This window comes from Helianthus annuus, chromosome 10 (assembly GCF_002127325.2).
Source record: "Helianthus annuus cultivar XRQ/B chromosome 10, HanXRQr2.0-SUNRISE, whole genome shotgun sequence".
NCBI lineage: Eukaryota > Viridiplantae > Streptophyta > Magnoliopsida > Asterales > Asteraceae > Helianthus > Helianthus annuus.
This window is the reverse complement of record NC_035442.2, coordinates 71,596,727-71,610,965: the sequence shown is the minus strand read 5'-3', so window position 1 is coordinate 71,610,965 and position 14,239 is coordinate 71,596,727.

Here is a 14,239-nt window from a genome sequence, read left to right as displayed (position 1 = left end):
AACCTATTTTCTAAACTTAGTTAAGCATGTTCTAACATGCTTAGCTCGTCACTTTTAGTATAGCGCTTATATAGGGTCGTAAGGTAAGCGATCTAAATAATCGCTTATACTTTCGAACCCGACCCATTTGGTCGATCAATAGGATCCGACCAAACACATTAGGTGACCGTTGTGACACCTGTGTCACCGCGACCATCAAACAAATACCAAGCCGATGAAATATTGTATTTCATACTTGGGATCTTGTATAAATATGTGTATCTTTTGCACATATCAATTCTTGTTCAATTTCAAACTCTAAAACGCTTTCTGGAGAATATACGCAAACTGGTGCATAAACGTACTCAGTTTAATGTGACAAATACTCCGGAACATCAACATATACTCAACATACCTTAAATAACCTTTACATGACTTAGAAATAAGTTTTGAAGGCTTTGGTATGGCAAAGACAAGTTAATTCGCTTACAGGGACTAAACTTGACAAACTACGAAAGTATGCCAATTTGAACTGTAACGAACATTCTGGAACATTTCCATAAGTTAAACATACCATAAATATCCTTTACATAGCTTAGAAATAGGCTTTGAAGGGTTGGGTATGCTAAAACAAACTTTTGGATCATTCAGGGACTAAAAGTGTCAAAAAGTGCATAAGTTTGCACTTTCGCGCATAACTTACGTTCTGAATACATCCGGACGTCCAAAAATTTATGTAAGCATCCTTATATTATGCCTTAGTGGTTGGCATGAGAAAAATCCATTCGTCACGCATTTTGGATCGTTTTTCGCGCTTATGCGCATTCCGTCGTAATTAACCGAACATCGCATTCGTACGGCCAAACGAACTAACATCCGACATATTTTTGAGCATGTTTCATGTCCACAATGTTTAGGCATCATTTTAGGGCCTTAAAGTTGGCTTTATGGGCCTTAGAAGTGTCGGAAATGGCTTAAACATGCAACAGGGACCAAAACTGCCATTTCTGAAAGTATGTGCAGATCAGGCATGCCCAGGCGGCCCGCTTGAGTTTGTGCATATCCTGATGCGGGCCGCATGGCCCCTTCAGTAACAGAAAGTTTGTCTTTCTTGCAAACTTGGCCTTTCAAACAACCAAAGGGCAATGCCCTTTCACAATCTTAGGAGCTAAGGGTCAAGATAAGGCACCACAACTTTGTGACAACTGTACGCATAAGATCGTGGCACGATATTCAAGAAACGGTCCTAACGGCTTTACTTTTCCTATAAATACCGCCCCCCCTTTTGGTGAAAACCCACAAAAATCTGATCAAAAGCTCTAAGTTGGAACCTTTGTTTCATACATGAGCCATTTTGATCTAGATTAGCATTCGGGGACCCTTCGTAAGTGTTCTTTCGTTCTTTTATTCGCTTTTCAAGTCCGAAAGTCAACGTTTTGTTGACTCTCTGCATTGACCAGCCTATGGTCAACACGAAGTTCATTGGAACTTCATAACGTGAGCGTGATCACGATGGTTATAGTCCATGGCGACTATACCTACTGATTACCACGTTATCTAGGCTCAGTGACGAGTCGTAGTTTGGGCCAAAATGCGCATTCTTGCGTATTTTGTAACCAAACTACCTGTGAGCATCAAAGCCATTTGTTTTGATGCCAAACCCGTTTTCTAAACTTAGTTAAGCATGTTCTAACATGCTTAGCTCGTCACTTTTAGTATAGTGCTTATATAGGGTCGTAAGGTAAGCGATCTAAACCATCGCTTATACTTTCGAACCCGACCCATTTGGTCGATCATTAGGGTCCGACCAAACACATTAGGTGACCATAGCTGTAACCTTCCAAGGTTATACCTTGTGGTCACGATGTTAGGCGTTCCAAAACGCGTTCTACGCGAACGACGCGTTAAGGTAGCATAAGCTACCTAAACGGATCGTAATGGGCCGTAAGCACTTAGGTTAGGTTTCATTTTAGTATGTAGGCTTGGTTAAACCATATTACACGAGTCTCCATACTCGTTTGGTTTACGAACCCGCATACTATCCGATCCTTCCGATTTAGGTCCGGTATATTAACATAGCTACCTATTAGGTGCCGTTTGATATTCCGTGATCTAGCATTGTTTGGTTATTATACAAGAACTTCAAAGCAATCTCAGGTGAGTACATTGAACCCCTCTTTTACTGTTTTCCAAACTGTTTTAGGGTGAAACGCATGTGCCTACTTGTTACTTTCATGCTTTCCGGTTTTCACATCATATACTTGCTATGTTCGATAGTACATATATAGTACATGATTTCATTGTGTCTATGCTATGTATGTCCATTGTGTGTATACTTAGTACATCACTTTACAATACATTACATGCTATGTATGCCCATTGTGTGCGTACTTAGTACATTGCCTTACATTACATGCTATGTATGCCCATTGTTTGCGTACTTAGTACAGTGCTTTACATTACATGCTATGTATGCCCATTGTGTGCGTACTTAGTACATTGCCTTACATTACATGCTATGTATGCCCATTGTGTGCGTACTTAGTACATTGTTTTACGTTGCATTTCTGTTGCATATGCTTATCCAGCATATGAACACATTATCCTACATTTTGAACCGTTGTGACCATTTGACTATGTGAACCGTCTTAACCCTTCGATTATATGAAGCATTTGTAACCATTGAACCGTGTAAACCAGTTGTATCCGTTGACATGATTTACATTTGACAATAGACATTTGACTATACATAAACATTTCCACAATTGTTAAACATTTCATCTTGATGGTTTGGTTTGAGTAAGTGATTAAGTAACGAGGCGTGTGTAATATAATACAAGCATGGTGGATACGCCGCTGGTACTTCTTATATATAAGTGTTTGTATGGTATTACATATCGTAGCGTTATTTGAATCATTTCAATTTGAGACATATGACATTTTATACAAATAACACACTTTTCACGAGACATTGTTTTACAAACGACTTATCTTATACAAACTCATTTTACATGGTTATCCGTTTAACCATACAGTGTTCTCTTATTTATACATATCATCTGATCTTATCGTTTTTCAAATGATTTACAAGACAAAGCAAATTACAAGGTTCATGACCAAACATTTTCTCAAACATAAGTCATGAATTCCGTTTTCACAAAACCAATGTATCTCACAGGCATTTTTATGCTGACGTACCTATTTTCACATGTGTTTTCAGGAGATGACGCATAGGACTTATCAAGACATACTTAGGCGGACCTGTGCCTTAGTGACTTAAAACGAGACAAGAACTAGTTAAATTATGTTATGTACTCTTTGGTTCTTGTTTAAACAATGTAAACATTCATGTTTGATTAATAAAACGAAACTTCAATTGCCATGGATTTGAAACAAATAAATTCTGTTACAACACTCCCCGGCGTTTCCACCGCGGTTGCATGTTATACGCGGCCGGGGTGTGACAACCGTAGTTATATAGGGAATAACCTTCCGAGGTTATACCTTATGGTCACGACGTTAGGTGTTCCAAACGCGTTTCATGCGAACGACGCGTTACGGTTGCATAAGCTACCTAAACGGGTCGTAAAGGGTTGTAAGCACTTAGATTAAGTTTCACTTTAGTATGTGGGCTTTGTTAAACCATATTACACGAGTCTCCATACTCGTTTGGTTTACGAACCCGCATCCTATCCAATCCTCCGATTTAGGTCCGGTATATTAACATAGTTACCTATATTAGGTGCCGTTTGATATCCGTGATCTCTAGCATTATTTGGTTGTTATACAAGGACTTCAAAGCAATCTCAGGTGAGTACATTGAACCCCATCTTTTAAATGTTTTCAAGGTGTTTATGTGAGTACATAGACCCCTCTTTTACTGTTTTCCAAACTGTTTTGGGGTGAAACACATGTGCCTACTTGTTACTTTCATGCTTTCTTGTTTTCACATCATATACTTGCTATGTTCATTAGTACATTTAAAGTACATGATTTCATTACATTTATTGCTATGTATGCCCATTGTGTGCATACTTAGTACATCACTTTACAATACATTTCATGCTACGTACGCCCATTGTGTGCATACTTAGTACATTGTTTTACATTGCATTTCTGTTGCATATGCTCATCCAGCATATGAACACATTATACTACATTTTGAACCGTTGTAACCATTTGACTATGTGAACCGTCTTAACCCTTTGATTATATGAACCGTTTGTAACCATTGAACCGTGTGAACCAGTTGTATCTGTTGACATGATTTACATTTGACAATAGACATTTGACTATACATAAACATTTCTACAATTGTTAAACATTTTATCTTGATGGTTTGGTTTGAGTAAGTGATCTAAGTAACGAGGCGTGTGCAATATGATACAAGCATGGTGGATACGCCGCTGGTACTTCCTATATATAAGTGTTTGTATGGTATTACATATCGTAGCGTTATTTGGATCATTTCAATTTGAGACATATAACATTTTATACAAATAACACACTTTTCACAAGACCTTGATTTACAAACAACTTTTCTTATACAAACTCATTTTACATGGTTATTCATTTAACCATACATTATTCTCTTATTTATACATATCATCTGATCTTATCGTTTTTCAAATGATTTACAAGACAAAGCAAATTACAAGGTTCATGACTAAACATTTTCTCAAACATAAGTCATGAATTCTGTTTTCACAGAACCTATGTATCTCACAGGCATTTTTATGCTGACGTACCTATTTTCACATGTGTTTTCAGGAGATGATGCATAGGACTTATCGAGACATACTTAGGCGGACCTGTGCCTTAGTGACTTAAAACGAGACAAGAACTAGTTAATTTATGTTATGTACTCTTTGGTTCTTGTTTAAAACAATGTAAACGTTCATGTTTGATTAATAAAACGAAACTTCAATTGCCATGGATTTGAAACAATAAATTCTGTTACAACACTCCCCGACGTTTCCGCCACATTTTGTATGTTCTTCGTGGTCGGGGTGTGACAGAAAAGTTGGTATCAGAGCCAATGGTTATAGGGAATTAGGTTATTACTAATGCTTTGACCTAGTCTATAACCTTCCTAGGACCCTAACGCGAGTTTACTTGCGTTTAGTCATAAAACAATACCGTCACCTATCCTTAGGCGACGACCACAACAAGAACATAAATTTCAAAACCGCTTTGAAAACTAATCATCTGTTCTAGGATGATTGATTACTAGGTTTTGAACCCTCTGTTATAAGGTTTTGAACCCTCTGTTATAAGGTTTTGAACCCCTTTGAATTTTCAAAACTCTCGTCAAAGTTTTGGGTCCTAAATAGTGTGAACACGTGCAAACTGGAAGAGTGAATGCCTGTACCCTGGGTTTTCTGCCTAAGGCTAGAGTGTTCGTACAAATCCACATAATCGGACCAGTCACTCTTACCTGGGAACTCTTGGGGTGAGTGTCCACTTATAGGCGAGCATGTCTTCGCGACACACTATGAGGATCTATTTGCTTTGATTCAGCCTTTGTGTTGTTTGTTCGCTTCGTGGTTCAAACAGATGACCATCAACCATGATTATGGTCATTGTAACGTCCTATTCTTACCCAATGCCATTTCATTTGTTTTCTTTCTTGTTTCTCTTTTAGAATGCCTCCTCGACGCGAAAACCAGATAGCGACTGCCGAACTGGCAGAAATCATTGCGCAGCAAATGGCTGCTCAATTCCCAAACCTCTTTGCTCAATGGAACCAGGCCAACAACAACAATAATGCCCCCTGCAACTTCAAGACGTTCAACTCGGCTAAGCCATCAAAGTTTTCTGGGTCTCAAGGAGCAACTGCACTTCTGCAATGGTTCGAGAGTTTAGAGAGCACCTTCAGACATGTCCAATGTCCAAACGAGCGAAAGGTAGAATTTGCATCTAGCGTCTTTGAGAAACGAGCTTTGACATGGTGGAATGGTGTGATGAGAGATAGGGGTGCCGATGTGGCACTGGCTCAAACATGGCAAGAGCTTCGAGATCTGATGATGAAGGAATTCTGTCCTCGTCATGAGATCAGGGCCTTGGAAACGGAGTTCGACGATCTTAAGCAAGTTAGCGGTGAGCATCGAGCCTACACGGATCGTTATGAGGAGTTAAGTTTGTTATGCCCGAATATGGTTACACCTTTGGATAAGGCAATCGAAAAGTACATCGATGGCCTCCCTGACTCAATACAAGACATTGTGACTGGTAGCAACCCTACTACAGTTAGACAGGCCATTGAGCTATCTGCAACCTTGACTGAATCAAAGATCAGGAAAGGTAAACTTTTCCGAAAAGGTGACAAGAAACCGGTCGAGGAATCGAACCCAATCAAGGAATCAAAAACCATGGATGAAAAGACTGGATCCCCTAAGAAGTCAAAGAAGCGAAAGACTTCTCAGAACTTCGCCATGGTTACTCACAATGGTCAAGCCGTCCCCAACCAACCAGCTCAACCCCCTGCTAGGAAACCATACAATGGAACTGCACCCTTGTGCAACCAATGTAGCCTCCATCATCATGCCAATGTAATGTGCCGCAAATGCCAGACTTGTGGACTTATAGGCCATACAGCAAGAGTCTGCCCAGCTGTAGCTGCGCCAAACCCAGCTGGCAACAATCCTGCTCAAGGTCGTTTTCTACCAGGTTCTTGTTTCAACTGTGGCGAGATGGGTCATTTCCGAAGAAATTGCCCAAAGATTGCTAATGCAAATCCAGCACAGGGATGAGCATCTGGCTGACTAGAAGACAACATCGTTTAGAAATAATCACGTCTTATGTATTATTTTCTTTTGTTGTTAAGGTCCAAGGAACAGTTGTTATCATTGTTTATAAATAAGTCTTTTATTTACATTGCAATGTATTTATGTGGTTGTATGTATAAAGAACATATCCCCTACACTACCGATAAACGAGGAATCATATTCCTTGAAAAGCAAACTACCCCCAAAATTCTCCCATTCTATGATCTCTTGCGTTTTCCAGAAAAAATCCTAAGTACCCGTTTCTTCTAAGGAAAACGAAGTACAAGGCGCAAGTTACAACACGAGACGAATACCCAAAGTACCACTGCAAATCCTTAATAGGGTACCTAGGGGTATTTCCGTAAATTCTAAATTGATGAGTTCCTTAATTCGAATATTATGTTTCTTTGAAAACAAAATCGAATTTTTGGGAGATCTTCCTATCTTTTCAGATAGAATACCCAAAGGTACTACATAAAATCCTTAATGGACTTCTACGTTGTAGTTAAGTCCCTTGGATTATAAAGTACTACTCCATAATTAGACCCCTTGAGTGGTCTAGTTAAACAGATTGACCCGAAAATCTGGTTAGGAATATCATGTGATGATATAGCTGGAAAGACTCCTTGGTGGTCTAATTAAGGAGATCATCTGTCGATCTAATTAAAGGGACCCTATGGTAGTCTAGTCACCTTCATCACATGTTTGATTTTCCTCCTCTAAACATTACAAGATAAACTGTGCGGACTATGCAAGGAATTACGTAATTATGGATGCATACATAATTATGGAATTTAGTGCACAGAAACCACAGTGAGCTTTATCATGTGCCTAGAAGTTAACTCTAGTCATTTCCGTTTATGAGGAAGCACCCGTTGAAAATGACTCCGTTTGTTCATTTTCGTTTCTGAAGATTGTCCGTTGAGGAAATGAATATCCGTTTGATTATCCTTTTCATTTCCATTTCTGAGGAAGCACCCGTTGAAAATGACTCCGTTTGTTGATTTTCGTTTCTGAAGATAGTCCGTTGAGGAAATGAATACCCGTTTGATTACGCTTTTCATTTCCATTTCTGATGAAGCACCCGTTGAAAATAACTCCGTTTGTTGATTTTCGTTTCTGAAGATTGTCCGTTGAGGAAATGAATATCCGTTTGATTACCCTTTTCATTTCCATTTCTGAGGAAGCACCCGTTGAAAATAACTCCGTTTATTGATTTTCGTTTCTGAAGATTGTCCGTTGAGGAAATGAATATCCGTTTGATTATCCTTTTCATTTCCATTTCTGATGAAGCACCCGTTGAAAATGACTGCGTAAGTTCATTTTACGTTTCTGAATATTGTCCGTTGAGGAAATGAATCCCTGTTTTTTTATTCCTTCATTTCCATTTCTGAAGAATACTCGTCAAGGAAATGACAGGATTATGCCTTGTATTTCTGGTGGTTACTTGACACAAAGTCACAGATGGACTCCTACGAATAAAATTTCGGGACGAAATTTCCTAAAGTAGGGGAGACTGTGACACCTGGGGCACTGAGACCATCAAACAAATACTAAGCCAATGAAATATTGTATTTCCTACTTGGTATCTGTATAAAAATGTGTATCTTTTGCACATATCAACTCTTGTTCGATTTTAAGCTCTAAATCGCTTTCTAGAAGGTTATACGCGCGCTGATGCGTAAATATAACCAGTTTAATGCAACAAACACTCCGGAATAGTGAAATAGGCTTAACATACCTTAAATAACCTATACATAACTTAGAAATAAGTTTTGAAGGCTTTGGTATGGCAAAAACAAGTTAATTCGCTTACAGGGACTAAACTTGACAAACTGCGAAAGTATGCCAATTTGAACTGTAACAAACATTCCGGAATATGACCATAAGTTAAACACACCTTAAATATCCTTTACATAGCTTAGAAATAGGCTTTGAGAGGTTCGGTGTGCTAAAATAAACTTTTGGGTCATTCAGGGACTAAAAGTGTCAAAAAGTGCACAAGTTTGCACTTTCGCGCATAACTTATGTTCTGAATACATCCGGACATCCAAAAATTTATGTAAGCATTATAATATTATGTTTTAATGTTTGGCTTGTCAAAAATCCATTCGTCGCGCAATTTGGATCGTTTTTCGCGCTTATGCGCATTCCGTCGTAACTAACCGAGCATCGCGATCGTACGGCCAAACGAACCCACATCCGACATATTTTTGAGCATGTTTCATGTCCTCAATGTTTAGGCATCATTTTAGGGCCTTAAAGATGGCTTAACGGGCCTTGAACGTGTCGAAAATGGCCTTAAACCATAACAGGGACCTAAACTGTCATTTTTGAAACTTGGCTTCTGATCAGAACCTCCAGGCGACCCGCGTAAGCCTAGGGGCAACCTTTACGCGGGCCGCGTCAGCCCTGCAGATGCAGAAACTCATTTTTCTTGCTGAAAATGGCCTTTCAAGCATCCAAGGGGCAATGCCTCTTTACAATCTCTGGGGTTGGGGTCACATTTTGATACCACAACATTTTGACAAGTGTACGAATGAGATCAAGGCACGATATTCAAGAAACGATCCTAACGGTCTTGCTTTTCCTATAAATACCCCCCATTTTGGTTAAAACCCACAAAATCTGATCTAAAGCTCTAAGTTGAGGCCTTTGCTTCATACCTGAGCTCTTGGATCGAGATTAGCTTTCGGGGACCCTTCGTAAGTGTTCTTTTGTTCTTTTAATCGCTTTCTAGTCCTAAAGTCAAACTATGTTTGACTTTCTGCGTTGACCAGCCTATGGTCAACACGAAGTTCGTTTGAACTTCATAACGTGAGCGTGATCACGATGGTTATAGTCCCTAGTGACTACGCCTACTGATCACCATGTTATCTAGGCTCAGTGGCGAGTCGTAGTTTCGACCAAAACATGCATTCTTGCGTATTTTGTAACCAAACTACTCTTAGGTATCAAAACCGTTTGTTTTGATACCAAACCTGTTTTCTAAACTTAGTTAAGCATGTTCTAACATGCTTAGCTCCTCACTTTTAGTATAGTGCTTATATAGGGTCGTAAGGTAAGCGATCTAAACAATCGCTTATACTTTCGAACCCGACCCATTTGGTCGATCAATAGGATCCGACCAAACACATTAGGTGACCGTAGTTATATAGGGAATAACCTTCCGAGGTTATACCTTATGGTCACGACGTTAGGCGTTCCAAACGCGTTTCACGCGAACGACGCGTTACGGTAGCATAAGCTACCTAAACGGATCGTAAAGGGTCGTAAGCACTTAGATTAAGTTTCACTTTAGTATGTGGGCTTTGTTAAACCATATTACACGAGTCTCCATACTCGTTTGGTTTACGAACCCGCATCCTATCCAATCCTCCGATTTAGGTCCGGTATATTAACATAGTTACCTATATAGGTGTCGTTTGATATACGTGATCTCTAGCATTGTTTGGTTGTTATACAAGGACTTCAAAGCAATCTCAGGTTGTAACAACTCTCATTAAAGATTACTATTTCTTATGACTTATTGTCCAAATAGGAAACCCTAATTAAGATCCTCAAGTGATTCTGCTCAAACCCTAAAATTTTCAGAACAATCAGAATTAGGATCAGGGCACCTAAAACTCAGGGAGGGTATTTCCTACTTGACGATTATCCTCATATTTCGTTGTAAGAATTGAATTTAACATTTCCGTCGACTCAGCTAGGCTAGTTGGACACGTGACTACCCTATGATAGGATATGACCCGTCGCGTCACGCGAAGCCCATAGGTGACCCCGTCGCGTCACGCGACAGGGGTAAAATCTCAGTATAAATAGAGGGCATTGGCACTTGATTTCTGGAGTTGAAACGACGATAAAATTCGCTCTGTATGCTAAGTTATGGTCTGATCACTTCAAAAACACACACAATCACTAAGTGCTGCTATGATTCAGGGTATTAATTCGATCGCTATTACGATTCAACGTCCGATCGATTGAAACTATCCAACGATTGTTTAAGTGCTGCTCAAATTGAGTTTATACTTTGTTATTCGTCGTGATTTCGACTTGAATATTTGAGTATTATCCAATTTCGGACTATGCTCTGTTATTCGTTATGAATCCGCTGAATTGTTAAGTATTGCACTTTGTCATTCGTTGTGAGGGTTTAATCTTGTGAATTATCGTAAATACTGTATTGGTTACTTACCTAAATTCGTGTGCATTAGATTATTAGGCTTATCGGTAGGCCAAACTCTATCCCATACCCTTACAATCAAAGAAGATAAGCAAACCGAGCAAAGCAAAAGCAAAGGTGAGTTCACGAACTTTCTACAAGACACGGCTATCCTCCAGAGGTAGGATGCCACTCCACTAATCTTCGCACACATGCCTGTAGGGCCGCGATACGAATACTAACCTTCGCACACATGTTTGGGAGACCGCGATACGGGCTAGTAAGCCAGTGAACCAACCGTGAATTCACTCAATTTTGTTGTTGACTCGTTGTTACATGCCTTGTAGGTCGTTAGATCCCTAGCTTAAGGAGCTTGCACAAGGAGGCGTGGTCGTTGTGGGAACACTTATATTAAACTTATGTTTTGCTTCCGCTGTAAACTTAAACTATGTTTTGACACCAATTGTATGTGTTGGATTTTATAAATAAACTACATGCTTGTTCAATATGATTGGTGGCTATGATCCTGGGCATGTCAAGCCTCCAAGGCAGGTGGGGTTTTGGAGGGGTGTGACAGAGTGGTATCAGAGCCATTGGTTATAGTGAACTTGGTTTTAAAAAGGGTAAAGCTTTTGGATAAAACCATACTATAACCTGTACAGTAATCCGCAACAATGCTTCTCTCCAAGTGCAAGACTCAATACTTTACGATGTTCAATAATATTCATTTTAAGTGTTACAGCTAAGGTTAAGTCTTCCCTAAGTATTTCATGTATCCAACTTTAAGAAATATCTATCTGACGAATAGCTGGTAGTACCTCTTCAAGACATATAAGTGAATGAAAAATTTAAAAGATTAGTTGAGAAACCACATTAGATAGAAGACAGAAAGGTTAAGTTTCTCGAGCATAAAAGATTAGTACTGGTATCCTTACTTATTCGAATAAATCTCAAGGACGAGATTTAAATAAGGTGGAGAGAATGTAACAACCCTCATTAAAGATTACTATTTCTTATGATTTATTGTCCAAATAGGAAACCCTAATTAAGATCCTCAAGTGATTCTGCACAAACCCTAAAATTTTCAGAACAATCAGAATTAGGATCAGGACCCCTAAAACTCAGGGGGGGGGGGGGGGTATTTCCTACTTGACGATTATCCTCATATTTCGTTGTAAGAATTGAATTTAACGTTTCCGTTGACTCAGCTAGGCTAGTTGGACACGTGGCTACCCTATGATAGGATATGACCCGTCGCGTCACGCGAAGCCCATAGGTGACCCCGTCGCGTCACGCGAGGGGGGTAAAATCTTAGTATAAATAGAGGGCTTTGGCACTTGATTTCTGGAGTTGAAACGACGATAAAATTCACTCTGTACGCTAAGTTATGGTCTGATCACTCCAAAAACACACACAATCACTAAGTGCTGCTACGATTCAGGGTATTAATTCGATCGCTATTACGATTCAACGTCCGATCGATTGAAACTATCCAACGATTGTTTAAGTGCTGCTCAAATTGAGTTTATACTTTGTTATTCGTCGTGATTTCGACTTGAATATTTGAGTATTATCCAATTTCGGACTATGCTCTGTTATTCGTTGTGAATCCGCTGAATTGTTAAGTATTGCACTTTGTCATTCGTTGTGAGGGTTTAATCTCGTGAATTGTCGTAAATGCTGTATTAGTTACTTACCTAAATTCGTGAGCATTAGATTATTAGGCTTATCAGTAGGCTAAACTCTATCCCATACCCTTACAATCAAAGAAGATAAGCAAACCGAGCAAAGCAAAAGCAAAGGTGAGTTCATGAACTTTCTACAAGGCACAGCTATCCTCCAGAGGTAGGATGCCACTCCACTAACCTTCGCACACATGCCTGTAGGGCCGCGATACGAATACAATCTTCGCACACATGTCTGGGAGACTGCGATACGGGCTAGTAAGCCAGTGAACCAACCGTGAATTCACTCAACTTTGTCGTTGACTCGTTGTTACATGCCTTGCAGGTCGTTAGATCCCTAGCTTAAGGAGCTTGCACAAGGAGGCGTGGTCGTTTTGGGAAAACTTATATTAAACTTATGTTTTGCTTCCACTGTAAACTTAAACTATGTTTTGACACCAATTGTGTTGTGTTGGATTTTATAAATAAACTACATGCTTGTTCAATATGATTGATGGCTATGATCCTGGGCATGTCACGCCTCCAAGGCGGGTGGGGTTTTGAAGGGGTGTGACACCGGTGAGTACATTGAACCCCATCTTTTAAATGTTTTCAAGGTGTTTATATGAGTACATAGACCCCTCTTTTACTGTTTTCCAAACTGTTTTTGGGGTGAAACACATGTGCCTACTTGTTACTTTCATGCCTTCTTGTTTTCACATCATATACTTGCTATGTTCATTAGTACATTTATAGTACATGATTTCATTACATTTATTGCTATGTATGCCCATTGTGTGCATACTTAGTACATCACTTTACAATACATTTCATGCTACGTACGCCCATTGTCTGCATACTTAGTACATTGTTTTACATTGCATTTCTGTTGCATATGCTCATCCAGCATATGAACACTTTATACTACATATTGAACCGTTGTAACCATTTGACTATGTGAACCGTCTTAACCCTTTGATTATATGAACCGTTTGTGACCATTGAACCGTGTGAACCAGTTGTATCTGTTGACATGATTTACATTTGACAATAGACATTTGACTATACATAAACATTTCTACAATTGTTAAACATTTTATCTTGATGGTTTGGTTTGAGTAAGTGATCTAAGTAACAAGGCGTGTGTAATATGATACAAGCATGGTGGATACGCTGCTGGTACTTCCTATATATAAGTGTTTGTATGGTATTACATATCGTCGCGTTATTTGAATCATTTCAATTTGAGACATATAACATTTTATACAAATAACACACTTTTCACAAGATCTTGATTTACAAACAACTTATCTTATACAAACTCATTTTACATGGTTATTCATTTAACCATACATTATTCTCTTATTTATACATATCATCTGATCTTCTCGTTTTTCAAATGATTTACAAGACAAAGCAAATTACAAGGTTCATGACTAAACATTTTCTCATACATAAGTCATGAATTCTGTTTTCACAAAACCTATGTATCTCACAGGCATTTTTATGCTGACGTACCTATTTTCACATGTGTTTTCAGGATATGATGCATCAGACTTATCAAGACATACTTAGGCGGACCTGTGCCTTAGTGACTTAAAACGAGACAAGAACTAGTTAATTTATGTTATGTACTCTTTGGTTCTTGTTTAAAACAATGTAAACTT